The 13,833-nt window shown below is 44.2% G+C and overlaps 1 pseudogene; it reads right to left on the reverse strand.

Annotated features, from left to right (window-relative positions):
- The window catches only part of LOC122495260, a 68,695-nt pseudogene that overhangs the window by 40,796 nt on the left and 14,066 nt on the right, over positions 1-13,833 (reverse strand).

A 13,833-nucleotide genomic window follows, 5' to 3' on the forward strand; every position in this document is an offset into this window, starting at 1 on the left:
CCAGGCTACCCCATTATCTGTATAATTTAAACAAACTTCAGTTTCTTAGGTTATAAAGCCACAAGTCAATATAACAACTTAATCATCCATATCCAACCTTACCACTCACCTGGATCCAGGTACACCCTCTTTCTTCACTAGGATGTTTCCCTTATTCTGTGTATCTCTGTCCATTTCTTTCACTCTGTCTCTTGGCAAAGATTCTTTGCTTCACCAAACTTGAGTCAGACCCCTGAATCTTCTCCTGGGCCCATCTGTGCACTTCCTTATAAAACCAGCTTTGGCAAGAACCCGGAGTTTAACCAGAACCTCCCACCCTCTGTGTCTGATCAGGTTCCTTGTCCCCCACTATTCCCCAGGTGATGTCTGATCACCCTGGCCTGTCCTCAGCAAGAATCCTACTTGGGGGGCGCCTGGGGGGCGCAGTCGGTTAAGCATCCGACTTCAGCCAGGTCACGATCTCGCGGTCCGTGAGTTCGAGCCCCGCGTCAGGCTCTGGGCTGATGGCTCAGAGCCTGGAGCCTGTTTCCGATTCTGTGTCTCCCTCTCTCTCTGCCCCTCCCCCGTTCATGCTCTGTCTCTCTCTGTCCCAAAAATAAATAAAAGCGTTGAAAAAAAAAAAAAAAAAAAAAAAAAAAAATCCTACTTGGTCTGTTTAGCCAGAACCACACGTAGCCCTGATGCTCCCTCTTGGCGATTTTCCATGCAGTAACCCCCTCCTTGCCTCTTAAATTCCCACTTGCCCACGGTGTATTCAGAGTTGAGCCCAATCTGTCTCCTCCACTCTGTACCCTATTGCTGTGGTCCCTACACCTGTCCAGAGGCTGGTCCTGAATAAACGCTGCCTTACCATCTTTAACAGGCACCAGTGATTTTTTTTTCTTTGACACTCTCACTGTTTTTGGCGGGGGCAGGGGACTGTGTCTGGTTTCCCCTTGGATGTCTCTCACTCTGTCCCCCTCTCCTGTCCTGCTCTCTCCCCTTTCTGGATTCCTTCTCTCACATCTCTTCTGCCCCACTCTGCAACCTGTTTTCCCTCCTGTTGCTTTCTCCCCAACCTGATTGTTCCCAACTATTTCTGCCTCCTTCGTCCCCCACCTGTCTCTGCTCTCCCTATTAGGTTGGGGCTACCTCTGTTACAACACCCACTGCGCCCCCCCCTCAGCTTTCTGGCACCCCGAGCTCACTACGCTGCTTCCCTGCAGTCTCTCCTCCTCTCATCCGCGGTTCCTTCTTTCTGTCCCAGCACCACTGTGGTCTGCCATGGCTCCAACTCATGTACCCTCTCTCCACCGTCGGTCTGAAGCGCCTCTCCCTTTGTTGCTCCTGCTCCCACTTCCCGCCCCTCTCACTGTTCTGTTTTCCCCTTCATCTGCCTAGAGATCCCCCTTTTCTCCATCTCCTTTTCTCCCCCTGCTGCTTTCGCAGTTGATTCTTTTACTTTTTAAGTCTGCCACCCCCTCACGCGTCCTCCGCTTTGCCAGTTGTTCGTGGTTCTCCCTCACTTTTCTCTTTCATTTTTCTGGAATTCTCTCACTGGGTCTGTCTCTCCTGATTTCCTCTCACCCAGGAATGGGATGGAGTCAGATGCCCGCCTCCTGGAAGGAGCACCTTCTCCAGGGGCGAGGCGTTTGGGATGGAAGAACGCTGGTGTCACTAGGCAGGCCCAGGTCACCTCTCCCAGCGCGGGGTCGGGGGAAGAGGTGACTGGGGGAGAGGGAGCCTGAGGAGTGATCAGAGGGGCGGTGTTCTAGAAGCGGGGGGAGACCTGAAGAATCCCAGGACCCGGAAGAGCACGCGGCCTCTCCGGAGGGGCCGAGAAAGGGAGGCTGTGGGGCGCCAAGGGAATAAATCCACCTCGCGGAAGGGGGCTTTAGGCGCCTGGGGCGGGCGGCGGGCTCCGAAGAGGGTTCCAGCAGGACACGGACGGGAAAGCCGGCGTCTGCGCGGACCGAGCACGGCAGTGCTGAGGGAAGGGACCAGCCTCGCTGCGATTTTAAACCTAAAGGGACGCGTCCCCGGCCTCGCAAAGCGACGTCTGAATTTACTTGGGGTGCAGGGGCGGGTGTAGGGATTTCACGGCCCCTAATGACGCCCAGACCGTGGCAATGGAGGAGAGGACCCTACGAACAGCGCGTTTAAACTGGAAAGACGGAAACTCACGCCGCGTAGCAGGACCTTTAACCCGCGCCATCCGCTTCCAGGTCTACCGAAACCTGCGCGCTCTCAGTGAAGAGGACGGGGAGGGGGCGGGGCCTGGGCAGGGTGCGAGCGTTAGGGGGCGGGGCGCGCGGAGGCGAGGCTAACGCAGGTATCGTGAGAGGGCGGGACGAAGCCGACGAGGGGGCGGGGGCTCGGGGCGGAGAGCGGAGAGGCGAGGCCCACGCCGGAATTGCGAGAGGGTGGGGCGATGTGGGGGCGGAGCCTCTGGTGAAGCGCTTTCGTTCCGGGGGCGGGGCCTGGGCTTTGCGTCCTCCCGTCCTCTCTTCTAGCTGGTCTGTTTTCTGGGTTTGGAAACGTTTGAGTGTCTTCTGTGGAGCGGCGTTGTCTCCTATCTCAAGTTAATGTTTTAAACAGTTTTAGGGTAAAAGTTTAAAGTTGTGGGGAACACTTATGTTGGAAATTAAGATGCTTTTGTTTTGGGGGGCGGCTGGCTGCCATAGTAGGTTGAGCTTCTGACTTGATTTCCACTCCGGTCGTGATCCAGGGTGGTAGGACCGAACCCTGAGCCCTGTCTGTGCTGAAAGTGGAAACTGCTTGAGATTCTCTCTCTCTCGCCCTCTGCCCCTCTCTGCCCCCTATTTGTGTTCTCTTTCTCTTTAAAATAAAGCTTTCCTTTTCACACTTGAAAATGGTTCAACAATTATAAATTATAACAAGACAATTTAGAACGATTTTTTAAAAGTTACTAGTTTTTTTCTCGTTATTTTTAAAGTTAATGTTCATTTTAAACCAGTGGTTGGTAACCCAAATTATCGTATGCCTTTAGCCACGCCTCATATCCCAGGTCTGGTCCCTATGAAATCTTCAGAACTGAGCTCAGTGCTGATTTTGGCCTCCTGGGTGAATGGGGAATAGAAAAAGCAATGCCATTTTGTTGGGTGTCAGTACAGAATTGCCTATTCTCAAGTGAGAGAAAGTTCCTCTTGCCTTATCAGAGAAATAAGCTGATGAGAATAAGCTTTTTTTCCCCCCTCTTTTTTTAAAGTGAAACCTCTGCAGATGTAGTTTATAATCTTCACTTAGTACATCAAGAATTGGTTAGTTCCAAGGGAGTGCACCATTTCATCACCCGGGTCACTCTCCACCACCCCCCCCTCAACAAATGCTCCACGATGCAGTACAACCAGATGTTGTGTTTATGTAGAATAGAATGGTTTTTTTTTTAATTTTTTTTTAACGTTTATTTATTTTTGAGACAGAGAGAGACAGAGCGTGAACAGGGGAGGGGCAGAGAGAGAGGGAGACACAGAATCTGAAACAGGCTCCAGGCTCTGAGCTGTCAGCACAGAGCCTGATGCGGGGCTCGAACTCACAGACCGTGAGATCATGACCTGAGCCAAAGTCGGACACTTAACCGACTGAGCCACCCAGGCGCCCCTGTAGAATAGAATGTCTTAACAACACTTGTCCTATAACCACTCTTGCTGCTTTGTTCTGTTTTGGGAAAGGAAAAAAAGGAAAAACAACAACAACAATAACAAACAAGAAAGCAACATAATCCGAACACTGTGCACACCAGCGGGTGCCTGTCTTCCCTGGGCATTTTCAGTGGAATTTCTGCTGAACCCTGGCCCCCACCCCACCCCACTAGCAAGGAAAGAGGCAAAAGAACAGGTTTGCACCTGTGCACAGGTGGAAAGAGTGGAAAGAGAAACCACATACAAACTGGGCTGCAAGTGGATTCTCGCACATTTTTAGATGAGACCTAAAAAAAAAAAAGTCATGCTGTGCACAGGAAGCAGGCAAAGGAGTTCTGAGGGAGGTAGTGCCTGTGGACACGGTCTCCCCAGGAGACAGATGGAAATCAAGCTTTTCTTTATGAAAGTGAAGGAAGGCCTATTATTTTCTCTTCTTTTTTTTACAGTTTTTTAAAAATTTTATTTAAGTAACCTCTACACCCCAACATGGGGCTCAGACTCAGGACCCCGAGATCAAGTCTCATCCTCCTCCAACTGAGCCAGATGGGTGCCCCACGACCGGAGAAGGAAAGCTGTATGTGAATTCTGATTCAGATTGGCCATGTAGAGAGTACATACGGATGTGAACGAACTGAGTATTACCTTAAAACTCTGTGTGTGCAGATATGGGAAGGTCCTCGTGTAACCCCACAGTGAGGGCGAGGATTTAGTGCATCTAAACTAGCAAACACAGACTGAATTGTTCAAGACATAGTCTTTTTTTTTTTAAGTTTATTTATTTATTTTGAGAGAGAGAGCAGGGGAGGGGCAGAGAGAGAGAGAGAGAGAGAGAGAGAATCCCAAGCAGGCTCTGCACTGTCAGTGTGGAACCCGATGAGGGGCTCAAACTCACGAAACTGTGAGATCATGACCTGAGCTGAAACCAAGAGTTGGACCCTTAACTGAGCCACCCAGGCGCTCCAAAATCCATTTCTTTTCAAACTCTACACCCAGTGTGGGGCTTGAACTCATGATCCTGAGATCAAGAGTCATGCTCTTCCAACTGAGCCAGCCAGGCACCCCTCTCATTTTTTATAGTAGCTGCCCCAATAGGTGTGAGGTAGTATCTCATGGCAGGATATATATTTAAGTCCTTATTTATTTGAGAGAGAGAGAGCGTGTGCAGGGGAGGGGCAGAGATAGGGAGAGGAAAAGAGAGAGAACCCCAAGCAGGCTCCATGCTGTCACTGCGGAGTCCAACATGGGGCTTGAGCTCACGAAGCTTGAGATCATGCCCCGAACCGAAATCAAGAGTTGGCCACAACCGACTGAGCCACTCAGGTGCCCCTAGGGTATCTTTAAAGAGTTTGGGAGACAGTTGGGAAATATGACAAGATAAAATCCAACTGAATATTAGGATATTTAGAAGATCGAATATTGTGTATTCAGTGGTGATCTCAGCTAGAGGAGTGAATTTGGATTCCCATGTCCTTTACTTGAGGAAATATATCCATGGTGGGATTTTCACCATTTCTCCGATAGCAGAGGAGGAGAGTGGGGGAGAATAACCTGAGTCTTTTTTATGTTTATGAATAAAAAAAAAAAACCAGAATAAAAAGAGGGGGGTGGACAATCCCTCAATCACATAGAACAATTAAAACATATCCCTATTGGTAACTGCTAGATTTGAGAATCCAAAAAATTTGAATGAGTTTCAATAAACAATATACTCATCCCTGTGTCAAAAAAAAAAAAGAAAGAAAGAAAGAGAAAGAAAGAAAGAAAGAAAGAAAGAAAGAAAGAAAGAAAGAAAGAAAGAAAAAAAAAGCTCTATGCAGAACTCTATGCCCAACAGGGGACTCAAACTCACAGCCCCAAGTTATGAGATCAAGAGTCCCATGCTCCACTGACTGAGCCAGCCAGGCGCCCCTTAAATGTTTCCTAAGTCAGCACGACTGCACATAAACTTTGTTTAAACCAAAAGCCTGATTTATGGCGCACCAAGCATACATTTTACATCTGCTTTGTAAATGAGTGGCCTAAAGCAAAACCATCTCATCCTTAACACCAATGCTCCTACTTCTTGCATTTCTTGGCATTAAAACTCGTCATTCCTGCCTACATGCTAATCTAGAGTCTTTGGGCTTTCATAAGAGGTACAAAAAAGTATATAATCCTGTAAAAACTGTTCATTGTCTACAGCACTGTCTTCCCTGTGAAGATTGTTGGTTTGGGCCAGCTGGCCTAAATTGGGCTGGAATAAAACTTTCTTTCTTATAGAGGTGTTTTTTTTTTTTTTTTTAATTCTAAATGTTTATTTAGAGAGAGGGAGAGGGAGAGAGAGAATCCCAAACAGGCTCTGTGCTGGCAGCATGGAACCCAATGCAAGGCTCGATCTCATGGCCTTGACATCATGAGCTGAGCCGAAATCAAGAGTCGGTTGCTTAATGGACTGAGCCACACAGGAGCCCCTCTTCTAGACTCTAAAAGGTTTATTCGGGGCGCCTGGGTGGCGCAGTCGGTTAAGCGTCCGACTTCAGCCAGGTCACGATCTCGCGGTCCGTGAGTTCGAGCCCCGCGCCGGGCTCTGTGCTGACAGCTCAGAGCCTAGAGCCTGTTTCCGATTCTGTGTCTCCCTCTCTCTCTGCCCCTCCCCCGTTCATGCTCTGTCTCTCTCTGTCCCAAAAATAAATAAACGTTGAAAAAAAAATTAAAAAAAAATAAATAAAAGGTTTATTCATTTTGCATCAATACCACAAACTCTCAAAACTATAGGATATTTTGTAATAAGACAGATAATGTTTATCCTCTTTCAAATAATGGTATCTGGAAAACTGTACTTTCAGATTTTTAAAAATTGAACACCTAAGTAATAGTTGCTATTTATTTTGATAACTAGTTTTTGTATATGAAAAGGTAAGAAAATTCCGGTTCAGACTTCTGGTATTTATTTAATGAAAAAAATCTCTGGAGGAAATAAGTTAGCTGCAAATTTACGTATTAAAAGTTCACTGGACATATCAATCCTACAAGTCCAATTCAAGACTTTTGAAAAAGATACAGCGTAAGCCCAAAAAAGGGCAGAAATGAGATTTATATTGAATATAATGAAAAGTAGAATAAAACTAATGTCTTATCAAAATTGATACAGCAGGTAAATCTTTTAAAATATTGACTAAAGATAGGCACATGAACAATACTAATTAAACTATATTTATTAGTATTAGTACTTATGAATACTAATTACAGTAAGACTATTGATGAGATTTTCAAAACCTGTAGGAATTACTGTGAACAACTTTATCTTTACTAATTTGAGAACTGAGAAGAATAGTTTCCATGCAGATAGATCATTAAAATGGAATTAAGAATTAGAAATCAAAAAAGCATCCATAACTTGAAAACTTTGAAATATTCAACAGGACTCTGATCACCTTCCAGGAAACTTTCCCACTTTTTCAAGGTATTTATTCACAGTTCTCCCCACTTACAGACAAAATGTTTTCAGAACAGAAGAAAACATATAAAAAAAAAATGTAGTATTGCTAGTATATCCCTCATCTTAGGATATCAAAGAGAAAGCAGTTTGACTTCTGGAATGCGGTGCAAAATGAATCATTAGAATATGCACTATGACTAAAAAGGTTTTACTCTAGTAATGCCTGCATTTTAATATACTGTGGTACTATACACCCGATGATGTGATTACGTCTCCATTATGCTAGTAACTTCAGAAAAGCACTTTAAACATTTAAACACTATTATATTTAAACTATAAATGTGTGTTCAGTACATGAGGAGGAAAGTTAATCTGATCTATAGTATCCATCTACAATGAATACAGAACTTTATGTTGACAGCCAAATGTCAGAAGCATTTCTGTTATGATCAGGAGTAAAGAATTGAGAACTGAACCCTGTATATCACCACTTCTACTCAAGATTATACTGGAATTTCGGGCACCTGGATGGCTCAGTCAGTTGAGTGATTCTTGATCTCAGCTCATGTCTTGATCTCAGGGTCATGAGTTCAAGCCCTGCATTGGGCTCACTGTTGGGCATGAAGCCTACTTAAAAAAAAAAAAAAAAAAAAAAAGAATATACTGGAATTTGTAGTCATTTATAGCCAGTTGGTCAGAAGTACAAGAGGCCCAGGACTTGTGATTGGCATCTGAAGTGGGGGCAGTGTTGTGAGACTGAGTCGTTAATCTCTGTGGTCTGTGGAAATTCCCAGTTGGCTTCAGAACTGAATTAATTGTAAGACACCCAGTTGGTGTCCAGAGAGCTGGAGAATTGGTTGGTGTAGGGAAAACCTCACACGTTTGGTCTCAGAAGTGCTGTGTGAAACAGCTCACCTTATTGTTGATAATTAAAATGATCTTATGTGTGTTGGTTGCTAAATATACATGAAGAGAGGCACCTGGTTGGCTCAGTGGTAGAGCATGCAACTTGAACTCAGGGTGGTGAGTTCAAGCCCCATGTTGGGCACGGAGATTACTTAAAAAAAAATAATGAACAAATGAACAAACATGAAGAGAGGAATAGACAGAAATGGTACCAAGGGATTTTCTGATGGTTTGTTCATTTGTCTTCATGAATTTTAATGTTTTTATCTACTTATTTATTTTGAGAGAAATAGAGACTGTAAGGGGTAGAGAGGCAGAGAGAGAGGGACAGAGAATCCCAAGCAGACTCTGTGCTGCCAGCTGCAGAGCCCGACGTGGGGCTCGAACCCACAAACTGCAAAATCATGACCTGAGCCAAAACCAAGAGTTGGTCGCTTAACCCAAGTGAGCCACTCAGGTGCCCCATGAATTTTAATTTTTATGTGGAGCAACCAATGGGCCCTTTAGGAGTGGAAGACTTGGTGCTACAAGGAACTCTTGAAACACAGCCTCCAGCCACAAAAACTCCACAAACCCACTTACCAACCTGTACGTCCTTTGCACCCTTTTATCTGCATCTGTGCCTAGAAATAGGCAGGAGGGCCCCCCAATGTCCAAACCCATTCTCCTCATAGCAGTTCTGAGGAAGAACGTGATGAGGCAAAGGGGAGGGGTGAGAGCCAAATTCCCTTAAGAGGCTGTTTCAGAGGGAGGAAAAGTATCTTAATGTATTTACGGTCAACTGATGTGCAAACAAGGATGCCAACAACCCACAATGGGGAAACGAATAGTCTCTTCAACAAACGGTGCCGGGAAAATTGGATGTCCATCCCTATGCAGAAGTTGAAAGTGGACTTTTATCTCACATCACACTTAAAAATCAACTAAAAAATGTGTCAACAACTTAAGTGTAAAACCTGAAACCTAGAAGAAAACAGGGGAAAGTTTCTTGACATTGGCCTATGGAATGATTTTTTAGTTTGACCCCAACAGCATGGGGAGGCAGGAGGGAACAAAGCTAAAATGGGCAAGCGTGACCACATCAAACTACAAGGGACAAACTTCTTTCTGCACAGCAGAAGAAGCCATCAAGAGTGAAAAGACAATCTATGCAATGGGAGAAAATATTCGCAAACTATGTATCTGAAAGGATGTTAATATTCAAAATATATACAGAACTCAACATACCAAGGGAAACTTCCTCAACTCAATAAAGAACAGCTACAAAATTACCGTACAGCAAACATCAATCTTAAGGGTGAAAGAGTGAATAGTTCTCCCACAGACTGGAGATAAGGGGGTCCTCTGTTCCCACTGCTAGTCAACGTACTGTAAGTTAGAGCCAATGAAATAAGGAAAGAAAAGTGATGTAGACCAGAAAGGAAGGTTTAATAATGTACCCATCAACAGAAGGTATTGCAGTTGCAGTAAGATGAATGCCTCCCCATGCCTCTCACCCCCCACCAAAAGGATAGCCCTCATCCCTATAACCCGTGAGGGTTACATTCTATGTCAAGAGAGTTTGCAAAAAGAGTTTGCCCTTGTGCCCTAGTTAAGGATCCTGAGATGCAAGATGATCCTAGATGACCTGGCAAACATGATATAATCAGGAGGGTGTGATAAGAAGGATATAAGTGGAGTTGGAGACAGAGAAGTCGTTGCTCTGATAGAAGCAGGATGGGGACAGATGTTAAGATGCTACCTTAGAGGAAGTGGGCTATGAGGCAAGGCAATTAAGCAGTCTCCAGAACTTGGAAAGTGCAAGGAAACAAATTCCTCCCTGGAATATCAAGAAGGCTAACAGTGCTGTGGATCCATTCTAGACACCTTATGTTGAGAAGTAAAAGAGAATAAATTTTATTGTTTTAATTCACTTAGCTTGGGGTAACTTTTTACAGCCACATTAGGAAGCTAGCGAAATGGTGTACACAGAAAAGCCCAAAGAGGGACTCCTGGGTGGCTCAGTCGGTTAGGCGTCTGACTTGGGCTCAGGTCATGATCTGGCGGTTTGTGAGTTCGAGTCCCACATCAGGCTCTGTGCTGACAGCTCAGAGCCTGAAGCCTGCTTCAGATTCTGTGTCTCCCTCTCTCTCTCTGCCCCTCCCCTGGTCATGCTCTGTCTTTGTCTCAAAAATGAACAAACATAAAAAAAAAAAAAAAAAAAGAAAAGAAAAAAGCCCAGAGAAGCTACAAATCTCTAAAGTGAGATTAGTAAATTCTTTTTTTTTTAAGTTTATTTATTTACTTTTTTAGTAATTTCTACACCCAAAGTGGGGCTCAAACTCATGCCCTGGAGATCAAGAGTTGCATGCTCTTTAACTGAGCCAGCTAGGCGCCCTGTAAGATTAGCAAATTCTAGATATTCAAGATCGACATTAAAAAAATCTATATTACTTCAATGCAGTAGCAGTTAACACATGGAAACTGAAATTAAAAATACAATTATATGTACAATTGCTCAAAAAGGAAAAAGTACAAACATATGTTAATCTAACAAAAACATTAACAGGATTTTGATGCTAAAATCTATAAAAGTTTACACAAATAAAGACCTACCACAGCCATTTACTGGAAGATACAACATAGAAATGATGTCAAACGATTACAAATTGATAGGTTAATGTAATTTCTATCAAGGTATTTTCTACAATACAAACAAGATTATTCTAAAATTTATAAAGAAAGGCAAAGGAACTAGAATAGCTAGAGCATCTGAAAAAGAATAAAGTGGTCAGAATCATTCATGCAAGATTTCTAATATAGTAAAAAGTAATCAAAACTACATTGTATTCGTGGAGTGAGACACAAATAAATCAATGGAAAAGAACAGAGAACCCAGAAATGGCCCCACACAAGTACTTCCAATTGAGCTCGGACAAAGGTACCAAGGAAACTAAATGAAGAGAATTTAATACTTTAAACCAGAAAAGATTCCATAGAACATTATCCTCAGCATCCATATACCTTTGCTCTATCTCTGTGTTATCTATCTTCCCATCTGGAGTTTTAACACATTTTGACTTTATTCTGTGGTATTTTGAAAAAAACAATTATCCTGTGGTGTGTACTATTTCGGTATCTCACTTTAGAGAACTTGAGATTTCATTATTTTATTCCTCATAGAAACTCTCTGAGGGCGCCTGGGTGGCTCAGTCGGTTGAGCGTCCGACTTCGGCTCAGGTCACGGTCTTGCAGTCCGTGGGTTCGAGCCCCGTGTCGGGCTCTGTGCTGACAGCTCAGTGCCTGGAGCCTACTTCAGATTCCGTGTCTCCCTTTCACTCTGCCCCTCCCCCGCTCACGCTCTGTCATCAAAGACATCAAAGGCAGGATGTTTGACAAAAAGCCCTCTCAGATTCATTACATTTGTAAGGCTGCTCTCCGGTGTGGGCCCTGTGATGTTCTGTAGTTTTGATCCATGGGTAGAAGCCTTAGCATGCACATTACATTAATGTGGTTTTATCAGAGATGTAGATCCCGATGTCTAGTGAGTTGCGAAGACTGTGTAAGTCCTCTGCCGCACACGTTACATTTATGTGATTTCTCTTTAGCATGGGCTCTCTGATGCCGACTCATGCTTGAACTTCAAATCAAATGCGTTGTCACACTCCCTACGTTCGTCAGATTACTCCCCGGTATGAATTCTCTGATGGCTTACAAGGCTTGAATTCTGAGTGAAGACCTTGCCACAATGACTACATTTATAAGGTTTCTCTCCAGTATGGATCATCTGGTGTCTAGTGAGGTTGGAGCGTTGAATGAACGATCTGCCACACTGATCACACTGGTAAGGTTTCTCTCCAGTATGAATTCTCCGATGACTAGGCAGGCTTGAACTCTGACTGAAGACCTTGCCGCATTCATTACATTTGTAAGGTTTCTCTCTAGTATGGATCACCTGATGGTAAGTAAGGCTCGACAGCATAGTAAAGGCTCTGCCACACTCATGGCACTGGTAAGGCTTCTCTCCAGAATGAGTCCTGCGATGACGCGCAAGGTGTGAATCGTAACTGAAGACCTTCCCGCATTCGTCACACTTGTAATGTTTCTCTCCCGTGTGGATTATTTGATGTCTAGTGAGATGTGAGCTCTGATTAAAGGCTTTGCCACACTCGTTACATTTGTAGGGTTTCACACCGGTATGGATTACCTGGTGGTTAGTGAGCTGTGAGCCGTAGGTAAAGGCTTTGCCACATTCGTTGCACTTGTAAGGCTTCTCTCCTGTGTGAATTCTTCGGTGACTCACCAGGCCTGAGCTCTGACTGAAGACCTTGCCACACTCATTACACTTGTAAGGCTTCTCTCCCGTATGGATCACCTGATGGCTCGTAAGACCTGAACACTCACTGAAGGCCCTGCCACACTCATTGCAGTGGTAAGGTTTCTCTCCGGTGTGAATTCTGTGATGACGTACGAGGTGCGAGTTGCGACTGAAGACCTTCCCACATATGTCACATTTATACGGTTTCTCTCCTGTCTGGATTACCTGACGTCTAGTGGGGTGTAGACCGGGATTCACTGCTTTGTCACACTCCTCACGTGTGTAAGGTTCTTCCCTGATGTGCGCTTTCTGGTCTTGTGGGAGTAATGAAGAACGCAAGGGATCATTCCCACGTTCATTAGAGATGTTGGTCGGGACTCTTGGAAGAATTGTGTGAAGTAGTGAAACTGAGGCACTATCGTTGACAGACCTCGCCACTTGGTGACATTCGTAAACTTTCCCTTCAGTCTGAAGTATCTGCACGCCAGCCAGACGTGACTGAAAGCTTAGTCCAGACCTGTTTTCAATCGGCTCATTTCCTGCGTCTCTTCTACCAGTCAGGTTTTTGTTAAGGGTCACGAGCACACCTTCGTAATTTCTTTCACTGTCTCTCCGCTGACACTCAGAGTCGTGAAAACTTTTCTGGATTTCTCTGAAGCTACAATCTTCGGTGTCACGGCTTTCATGTCTTTCCAATATAACTGTCTGCAATACTTCCCCTGTATTACTGTTTTCTTTTGGTGGTAGTTCCTTGATCACACATTTGGGAGAGAGAGCTACAAGATATAAAGAACCATAGGTTTCCAATTAATTACAGAAAAATCTCATATTGAAAAACATATTACACCAAAAGTAGTACATATATTGATCAGTTATGAAATGTTGCAACCATGACTTTCAATTTTTAGGAACACAAAAGGTACAGGATTCTTTAATATAAAAGGGTAATTACATGTAATTCAAATTGATTTTAAAGCCTACTTTAAATAGTCAATGTTGGGACACCTGGGTGGCCTAGTCGGTTAAGTGTCCGACTTCAGCTCAGGTCATGATCTTGCAGACCGTGGGTTTGAGCACCGCATCGGGCTCTGCGATGACAGCTCAGAGCCCGGAGCCTGCTTCGGACTCTGTGTCTCCCTCTCTCTTTGCCCCTCCCCTGACTCATGCTCTGTCTCTCTCCATCTCTCAAAAATGAACAAAAACTAAAAAAAATTAAATAATCAATGGCAAAAAAAAAAAAATCACAGTATGCAAACTTACGTTAGCCCTGAAAAGAGGGGGATTTTCTCATCATGTTCTGAAATGGCACACCATTACCTGCCAATTTTTCACAGAAAATATATGGTTGTTTCACGTTTGAAGAGATAAAAGTACTGTCCATATTTACTGCATCTTTATTGGGCACTGATTCTAAAGCACAGCATGATATACTCTAATGGTAAATAATCCAGAACAAACTTATCTAATGAGTAATCTAAATTTTTTAAAATATTTATTTATTTTTGAGAGATGAGAGAGACAGAGCACGAGCGGGGAGGGGCAGAGAGAGAAAGAGACACAGAATCCAAAGC

This window comes from Prionailurus bengalensis, chromosome E2, assembly GCF_016509475.1.
Source record: "Prionailurus bengalensis isolate Pbe53 chromosome E2, Fcat_Pben_1.1_paternal_pri, whole genome shotgun sequence".
NCBI lineage: Eukaryota > Metazoa > Chordata > Mammalia > Carnivora > Felidae > Prionailurus > Prionailurus bengalensis.